This window comes from Pan troglodytes, chromosome 6, assembly GCF_028858775.2.
Source record: "Pan troglodytes isolate AG18354 chromosome 6, NHGRI_mPanTro3-v2.0_pri, whole genome shotgun sequence".
Taxonomy (NCBI): domain Eukaryota; kingdom Metazoa; phylum Chordata; class Mammalia; order Primates; family Hominidae; genus Pan; species Pan troglodytes.
The window spans coordinates 164,538,681-164,548,141 of record NC_072404.2 but is presented as its reverse complement, the minus strand read 5'-3'; the positions used below and the strand labels follow the sequence as shown (position 1 = coordinate 164,548,141).

General features: G+C 42.0%; 2 non-coding genes across 2 annotated transcripts; both read left to right on the top strand.

The window, feature by feature from the left end:
- The first annotated feature begins 7,330 nt into the window (after positions 1–7,330).
- On the top strand, positions 7,331–7,402 carry TRNAC-GCA (transfer RNA cysteine (anticodon GCA)). The gene has a single exon. It is a non-coding gene; the product is annotated as a tRNA-Cys (tRNA).
- A 1,696-nt stretch (positions 7,403–9,098) lies between these two features.
- On the top strand, positions 9,099–9,170 carry TRNAC-GCA (transfer RNA cysteine (anticodon GCA)). The gene has a single exon. It is a non-coding gene; the product is annotated as a tRNA-Cys (tRNA).
- Positions 9,171–9,461: the final 291 nt, after the last annotated feature.

Sequence of the window (9,461 nt, the reverse complement as noted above, 5' to 3'; positions counted from 1 at the left end):
TAGTAGAGACGGGGTTTCACCGAGTTAGCCAGGATGGTCTCGATCTCCTGACCTCGTGATCTGCCTGCCTTGGCCTCCCAAAGTGCCGGGATTACAGGCGTGAGCCACCGCACCCGGCCTGTTATAAGCTTTACGAGCTTTTTTCGTTATTGTGGTGAAATATACATAACATAAAATTGATTATTTTAACTATTTTTAAGTGTATGGTTCAGTTGTGTTAAGCACATTCACATCGTCATGCAACCAACACCACCATCCATCTCTAGAAATTTTTCATTTTCCCAAACAGACACTGTCTGTATTAAACACTAACTCCCCATTTTAACCTCCCCCCACAGCCCTGGCAACCTACATTCTACATTTGGTCTCTGTGAATTTGACTGGGCATCTCATATGAGTGGAATCATCCAGTATTTGGCTTATTCCACTTAGCATAATGCCCTCAAAGTTCATCCATGTTATAGCATGTGTCAGACTGCCCTTCCTTTTCAAAGCTGAGTAATATTCCACAAACTTTTTAAGCCAAATTGTTTTGATACAGAACAATTTTTTAAAAAAATTTTTGTGTATACATCATTTAAGAATTGGAAGAAAGAGAAGAAGCCATGTACGTCTGGCTAGATTTGGGAGAATTAAAAGAAAGGTCCAAGACAGTGTACATTTATCTGTCAGTCATTACAGAAGGGGTGCTTCAGCATATTTTCACCATTGACTGGACACACTCCAAGAAGAGGATCATTGATACAATTGGGCCATGGAAAGCTCAGGGTTTGGATAGGTGAGGACAGAGTGACCCTGGGAAGAGTGGGAAGTTGGGAAAGTCAAAGACAGAGCTTCTAGAGTCTCTGTGAACTATGAGGCAGGGAGCAGGGTCCGTGTTGAGAGAATCTGGGAGTGGCTTAGCAAAGCCAAATTCAGGATTGGACCAAAGGAGCTGGATGGACTTGGGGGTCATTTATGGGACTATGGGGTGGCCTGGAGAGCTCCAAGCCTCACTGTGGAGTCTGCCTCTCTGGATGCCACAGCACAAGGGGCCCCAGATGTGCACACGTGCCCTGGTCAGTGCTGGGAAGTGTAGTCAGGGGTTATTACCTCATCCCACCCTGTCTTCATCACTCCTTCACACAGAAGTTTACTACCAAGCCCCTACCCTCATCTTCAACCCCCACACATGAGCTTACACCTGGCCCCACTTTCACCCCTCCCCATGAGCACAGACAATTTTCGCAAGTAGGACAGACTCCCTGCAACACATGGAAGAGAACTCATACAGGGGATAAGAAGGTCTTTCCTTCTCTCATTTTCCAGATGAGAAAGCCAAGACTTGGGAATATCCTGCAGCTTTGTTGAGGCACAAACCACTGAGGGGCGGAGCAGGCCCATTCCTTGCAGTGGGGGTCTTTCAACCACATTCAACTCTCCTCTCAGCAGCACACAGGCAAACGTTCTCCCAGGATGAACACCTTTACAAAAGCATGTGCTAGACAGATGATGGTGAATCTTCACTGCTCCCTCTCTGGGAGGGTGGTCACCATTTCCTCAAGACTCTGGGGCCACCCCTCCTGTGTCCTTATTTGTACCAAGTGAAGAGGGGAAAATGTCCTCTGTATTCAGTGCAGTATTACTTGGTGGTTAAGATCACTGGCCTTGACTTTGCAGGGCCCCAGGCTCCAAGGCAGACTCTCCATTTATTAGCTGGCAGCCTTAAACAAGTTATCTAACCTCTCCAAGCCCCAGCATCTTCATCTGTAAGCACCGAAAAGATAAAATTACCACTTACGATGGCTGGGTGGGTTGTGTAAGGGATGCGTGGACAGTGTCCAGCTCAGAGCCTGGCCTGTCATCAGCGCCTGCTACACACTGGGCATGACTGGCCGTGACTTAGGACAAGACATGCAGCCTCTAGACCCCACATGGTGCTGCCTGACTGTGTTATTGATCAGCTGTCTCCAACTCAGAAGGGCACAGAAAAGGTTATCCTGAAGTCCTTTCTGGTTGCAGGAGTCAACATTTTTAGCCACAGACTTGGAAAGGGCAGCCAGATGGCTGTGGGGCATCCGGGGGCCAGATGGTGAGGAGGGGATCTTGGCAGGAAGGGAAGCAGTTTTCAAGGGAGGAAGTTTGCCAGCTCCTGGGATGTGCAGAATGTCAGACATCATTGGCGGTTGTGCGTCCTCAAGGCTCTAGTGGCATTTGTCTCTTCATGGCCATCCAACATCCTTTCCCACTTCCTATCAGAACCTAAGCTTCTCTTGGGGGAATCTCCTCTTTCCCTTTGGGTGTCTTTTTGTGGGATAGTAGAGCAAGGTACACCCCCTCACCCTGGCCCAGGTCAGACAGTTGTCCCATGATAGGCCAAACACTTTCCTTGGGGACCCGCAGTCTTGAGCAGGGCAATCCAAGGATGGATGAAAAAACCAGCAGAGGTGGAGTGTTTGGTGGTGGCAGCTACTAGAGAGTGCCAAGCTCTCTGCTGCCCAGATGACCAAGCTACTCTGCTTCCTGCCAGCTAGCTCTCCAGCCTACCAGCCACTCTCTGAGTTACCCATTAGCTACACTATACATTTCTTTTTGCTTGAATTATCCAGAGTTAATTTCTGTGGGCTGCTACCAAAGAATACAAACGTATACACAAGTGAAAACATGCCGGTTGGAAGTAACATTCTATTGTTATCCTTTGTCTGTATGGCTCAGGAGTAGTGATATTGACTGTTAAATGGTTTTTGGGTTCATGGATTTCTGCATCCACCCACGAAAAACTAACTACTATGGGAATTGCCTCCTTGCCATAAGTAATGAGATAACTGGGCAAAATATATAAAACAATGGTTTTCAGGCACTGAACAACAAGCAGAGGAGAGCAGTGAGAAGGAAAACAATGGCCCTACAGTGACCAAGCCCTGCAATGCCCCAGCTTAGTGCCTGTGGTCTGCAGTGAAGGGACAGGGAATCAACACAGACTCCAGGGGTCTCACTGAGTTGAAGAGGCAAAAATAAGACTTCAAGGAGGTCAGGGAAGCTAGAATTTGTAGGTAAAAGTACCAGAGAGAAGGAAGCTGCATGAAAAGTTCTGGGAAACTGCGGAGAGGTCCCAGGACGAGGATGAGTGTGCCTGGAGGACTGTTCTCATTTTCTATTGGTTCATAACAAAGAGCCATAGAGGCCTCAACAGCACAAACTTATTATCTCACAGTTTCTGTGGGTTGGTATTCTGTGCTTTCTTAGATTCTTTGTCTCTTTGGCCTCCATTCATTACAGGGCCAATTACGTTAACTGTATTTTCTTATGTTCTGTATTCTTGATGCTCTGGCATTTGTGGCTTCACTGACTGGGCAGAGACTGCCCCTCTCAAGGTTAGCCAATTCTTAGAGACAGCAAAGAGCTCACCTGGGAGCACACCTTCTATATGCAAACTAACCAACCCGGAGCCCATCCTTCAAACCATCTCCTTATCAAACTCTAACACACGATGGCAATATTCCCCTACTCTAAATTACTCCAGGGCCAGGCATCAAGACAACTGGGGACAGCCTCTATGCCCCTAAGGTTTGCCAGGATTATTCAAACCAGCCAGTCCTAAACTGGTGGCCCTGCTTTGCCTTGCCTTTTCCATGGAAACCCCAATAAAGGTTCTGGCCCATGCTTTCCTGTCACTTCTGTCTTCTGACCAAAACTGGTGCTTCACCCATGTGGCTCTACATGGTGGGGCATGCCTCCTTCTGTTGGATAATATAAGTAATAAACATCTTCTTTCAATGGCATTGGTCTCTGTGTTGTCTCTCAGTCTCCTCCATAAATTAAAATCTCACAGGTGCAAGTGAGACAGTCAGGAGTTCAGAAATATCTTAGCTGGTCATCTCCTCAGGCCCTCATAAGGCTGAAATCTAGATGCAGCCAGGCTCAGGCTCAGGGCTCTTTTCCAAGCTCACTGGTTTGGGCAGAATTCATTTCTCTGTGGCCATATGATTGAGGTCCCTATTGCCTGCTGGCTGTTGGCCAGGCACCTAGGGGTTGCCCTCAGGTCCTAGCCACATGGTCCTTCCAGAAAATGGCAACCCACCTTTTCAAAGCTAGAAGAAGCATCTCTCTCTTCAAGAAAGACCAGGACCTTCTTTTAAAGGGCTCCTCTGATTAGGTCATACCTGCCCAGGATAATTTCCCTTTTGATGAATCAAAGTCAACTTATTAGAGACCTTAACCTGCAAAATGCCTTTACCTTTATGATATAGTGTAACCTAATCATGAGAGTGAAATCCCATCATATTCATAAGTTTTGCCCACAAGGAAAGGAAGAGGATTATATGGTGCATATGTCCCAGGGGGTAGGAATGTTGGTGGGAGCTGGGAGGTATCTTAAAATTCTGCCTAGACAACAGGAAAATCCTTAAGTCCAAAATGAAAAAAATAATAATAATAACACCAAAAATACACCAGTAGACAGCAAGGCAAACAACTCCTAGAGTTCACACAGGACCAGAAAGAATTCATGTTCCAAATCAAAGACAGTGGAGAGATCTCATAATACCTAAGGCACTGAGCAAAGTTATCAGAAGGTTCTTGCCATAGGAGTGAAGGTAAATTATACTGCAGTTTCTCTTGGCTGCAGGGGATATATCCCAAAATCCCCAGTGGATGCCTGAAACCACAGATAATACCAAAACCTAATTATACTGTTTTTTCTTCTACATACGTGCCTATAATAAAAACAATAATTTAATTTATAAGTGTGGCACAGTAAGAGATTAACAACAATAATCAATAATAGAATAATAATAACTGTATACTTTAATAAAAGTTATATGAATGTGGTCTCCCTTTCTCTCACTGTCTCTCAAAATATTTTATTGTACTATATCACCTATTTTCAGACCAAGGTTGACCACAGGTAACTGATACCTTGAAAAATGAAACTATAGATAAAGGAGGACTAATGTACAGAATAAAGGCTACTCTGGACTCACTCTAACAAAATGTAAAAGCAAGCTTCAAATGGAGTAGGTTGACAGCCAAGTTACTTAATTGCATCCCAAAACAAAATTCAATACTCTTTAAAGGAATACAACTAAATCTAGTATTCAGCACTCTTTAAAGGAATATAACCAAACATAGCATCCAATTTTACATTCACAACATAAAATTCACAATGTCCAACGTACTAACAAAAATGCAAAGACAAAGGAAGATATGAGCCATAATCAGAGGAAAAACAGATGCAGAAAGGAAAGAGATGATGAAGTTAGCAGAAAATCACTTTAAAACAGCTATTATAAATCTTATAAATGTGCTGAAATATGCAAAGGAAGACAAGGACATAATGAGGAAAGAAATAAAAAATATTAAAAAGGCCCAAATATAATTCTATAGATAAAAATACAATATCTGAAATGAAAAGTAACTGGGTTAGATGTTTTAGAAGGAAAGATTATTAAACTTAAAGACATAGCAATATAAGCTACCAAAATGAAGTACACAGAGGAAGAAGACAGAAAACAATAAGCATAGATTTAGTGAGCTGTGAGACAATATCAAGCAGTTTAATACATATATATTTGGCCAGGCATGGTGGCTCACGCCTGTAATCCCAACACTTTGGGAGGCCAAGGTGGGAGGATTGCTTGAAGCCAGGAGTTCAAGACAAGCCTATGTAATAAGCAAAACCCTGTGTCTACAAAAAATTTTTTTAATTAGCCGGGTGTGGTGGTGTGTGCCTATAGTCCCAGCTACTCAGGAGGCTGAGATGAGAGGATCGCTTGAGCCCAGGAGTTTGAGGTTACAGTAAGCTATGATCATGCCACTGCATTCCAGCATGGGTGACAGAGCAAGACCTGTTTTTTTTTTTTTTTTTAAAAAAAAGCGTGGTGTGGTGTGGTGTGTGTGTGTGTGTGGTCTCTGAAGAAAAGAACAGAGAGAAATACAGAAAAAAATTTTAATAAGTGGTCCAAAAGTTTTCAAATTTGATGAAAATTGGAAATCCACAGATCATCTCAACAAACGCCAAGCATAAGTATCATAAAGAAAACCAAACCAAAGCACATCATGATAAAGTTGCTGAAAGCTAATGATAAAGAAAAAATATTAAAGACAGCCAACATAGAGGAATGAAAGCAGACTTCTTATCAAAAACCATGCAGTCTAGAAAGGGGGAAAAGGAATATCTTTTTAAAAATACTACTAATTCTATATTCAATGAGTTCTACACCCAGTGAAAATATCTTTCATCAATGAAGGTAAACATTTTTTCAGACCAACAAAAGCTGAAAGAATTCATTACCCATAGACCTACTTTATAGGAAGTAGAGTAGGCTTCTTCAGGGAAAGAGAAAAATGATACCAGATGAAAATCTGGATTTGCCCAAAGTAATAAAAAGTGTCAGAAATGGTACATATGTAGATTAATATAATTTTGCCTCATTTTAAAATCTCTTTAAAGGATAATTAATGCATCTGGGCACAGTGGCTCACACCTATAATCCCAGGATTTTGGGAGGTCAACGCAGGAATATTGCTTGAGGCCAGGAGTTCAAGACCAGCCTGGGCAACATAATGAGATCCTGTCTCCTTTTTATATTAAAAAATTAAAAACAACAAAAAAAGAGATAAGTAATGCAAAAATAATAGAAATATATTGGGTTTATAATATACATAGAAGTAAAATCTATGACAATAATAACACAAAGGACAAAATGAGGGGAATGGAAATCTGTTGTAAGATTCTTACACTATCAGAGAAGTAGCAAAACATTATCTGAAGGTAAAATGTGATAAGTTAAAGATGATACTGTGATCTCTAGAAGAACCCTAAAAAATATAAAACAAAGAGGAATAGCTAATAAGCTCACGGTGGAGACAAAAGGAGATCATTAAAAAAATGCAATCCCAATGAAGTCAGGAAAACAAGAACAAAATCTAGTATTTGGAACAAATAAAACCAAATGTGGCTGGGCACACTGGCTTAGCACTTTGGGAGTTTGGCTCAGCACTTTGGGAGGCTGAGGCCGCAGGAACACCTGAGGCCAGGAGTTTGAGGCTAGTAGGGGCTCTTTGCACTCCAGAACAATCAGGCCCAGGGCCCGAACCCAGGCCCTCAAGCTATGTCTACATCTGGATTTAATCCCACCATTCTCCTTTTCCCAAAAAGCTAAGGCTGCAGCTTAATTGGCCGGATGCTGGCAGGTGTGGAGGGGGTTGTACAGAAGAGCTGCTCTGTTGTGCATTACATAACTCCACACCTGTAGCTCCTGGAGAGCTACAGGAGACAGGGTGGCCAGAGCGTAGCTTGTGAATGACTGTGATTATTAATACATCTTTATTGAAAGAAGATGAGTAGCTTGGGGGTATAGCTCAGGGGTAGAGCATTTGACTGCAGATCAAGAGGTCCCTGGTTCAAATCCAGGTGCCCCCTTTGTCACTACCATTTTACACTGGGCAATTATAGAATAGCTCCTTGTTATCTGGTAGGCTCTGTCTCTACGAAAAATAATTTTTTAAAAAATTAGCTGGGCATGGTGACTCACACCTGTAGTCCTAGCTACTTGGGAGGCTGACACGGGAGGATCACTTGAACAAAGAAATCTATAAGCTATCTATAAGAATGCCACTTTAAATATAATAAGATGAATAATTTAAGAGAGTGGAAAAAATATATGCCAAACAAATACTAACCAAAAGAAAGATGAAAAGTGTATTTTATAACAGACTAAATAGACCAGAACAAGGAAAATTACTGAATTGAAGAGGAATATTTCATAATGATAAAAAGATCAGTTCATCAATAGGACATAACAATCTTAAGTGTGTATGCATCTATTAACAGAGCTTCAAAATACAAGAGGCAACAACTACTGTGATCAACTGATCAACTGTTGGTAACTGAAGTTGGATCTGAATTTTTACCTCAAAAAATAAACGAATCTTCATGTTGTCTAAGCCAAAAAAGACAAATGAACAACATAATGAAAAAAAAATAGAACATACCTAAATAAAATTTCAGATTATAAGAGAATACTATGGGCCGAGCACAGTGGCTCACACCTGTAATCTCTGCAGTTTGGGAGACCAAGGCAGGTGGATCACCTGAGGTCAGGAGTTCAAGACCAGCCTGACCAACATGGCAAAACGCTATCTCTACTAAAAATACAAAAATTAGCTGGGCATGGTAGTGGGTGCCTGTAATCCCAGCTACTCAGGGGGCTGAGGAAGGAAAATTGCTTGAACCCAGAAAGTGGAGGTTGCAGTGAGCCAAGATTGCACTCCAGCCTAGGCAACAAGAGCGAAACTCCATCTAAGAAAAGAAAAGAAGGAAGGGAAGGGAAGGGAGGAAGAAAGGAAGGAAAGAAAAGCAAATACTATGTACAACTTTATTATATTTTCTAAGTGAAAATGAATTACTAAAAGTGACCTAAGATGAAGCAGAGCACTTAAATAGACCAATAATGACAGAATTCATTAAAAGATCATTAAGGAGCTCTTCCTCACAAAAGGCACCCCACCCAGAGGCTTACAAGCAAGTTTCTGCTAATCTTTAGTTAAGAATATGTAATTCTATGTTATATATAATGTTCCAGCATAGAACGCTTTAAATCTCTCCAAATCATTCTAGGAAATTCACATAATCCTGATATAAAAAATAAATTACAAGAGCATATACCACAAAGAAAGCTATAGGCCAATCTCATTTCAGAGTAATCTAGACAAAATAGTAGAAAACCTTATCCAATAGTACAATCCCACATAACCAAGAAGGACTTAAAACAGAAATGCACTGATGGCTCAATATTGGAACATCAATTACTATCAAGTAGGGGCTCTTTGCACTCCAGAACAATCAGGCCCAGGGCCCGAACCCAGGCCCTCAAGCTATGTCTATATCTGGATTTAACCCCACCACTCTCCTTCTCCCAAAAAGCTAAGGCTGCAGCTTAATTGGCCAGGTGCCGGCAGGTGTGGAGGGGGTTGTACAGAAGAGCTGCTCTGTTGTGCATTACATAACTCCACACCTGTAGCTCCTGGGGAGCTACAGGAGACAGAGTGGCCAGAGCGTAGCTTGTGAATGACTGTGATTATTAATATATCTTTATTGAAAGAAGATGAGTACCTTGGGGGGTATAGCTCAGGGGTAGAGCATTTGACTGCAGATCAAGAGGTCCCTGGTTCAAATCCAGGTGCCCCCTTTGTCACTACCATTTGACACTGGGCAATTATAGTATAGCTCCTTGTTATCTGGTAGGCCAGCCTCAAGGAACCAAATTTTCCAACCAATGGCAAAGACTGAAGTGTTTCTCTTGTGACATTTTTCACATATTTCATTTTTACCTCCTCAGCCATAATCATTTCCTGGAGGGGTAGAGGAAAGCTGCCCTAGATTTTTTCTGTTTCCCTTGTACCTAATTATTACCACCAAGATTTTATTTGTTTACACCAAGCTTGCTTTAAAAAAAGAATCCAAGGCAACTTACAATAAA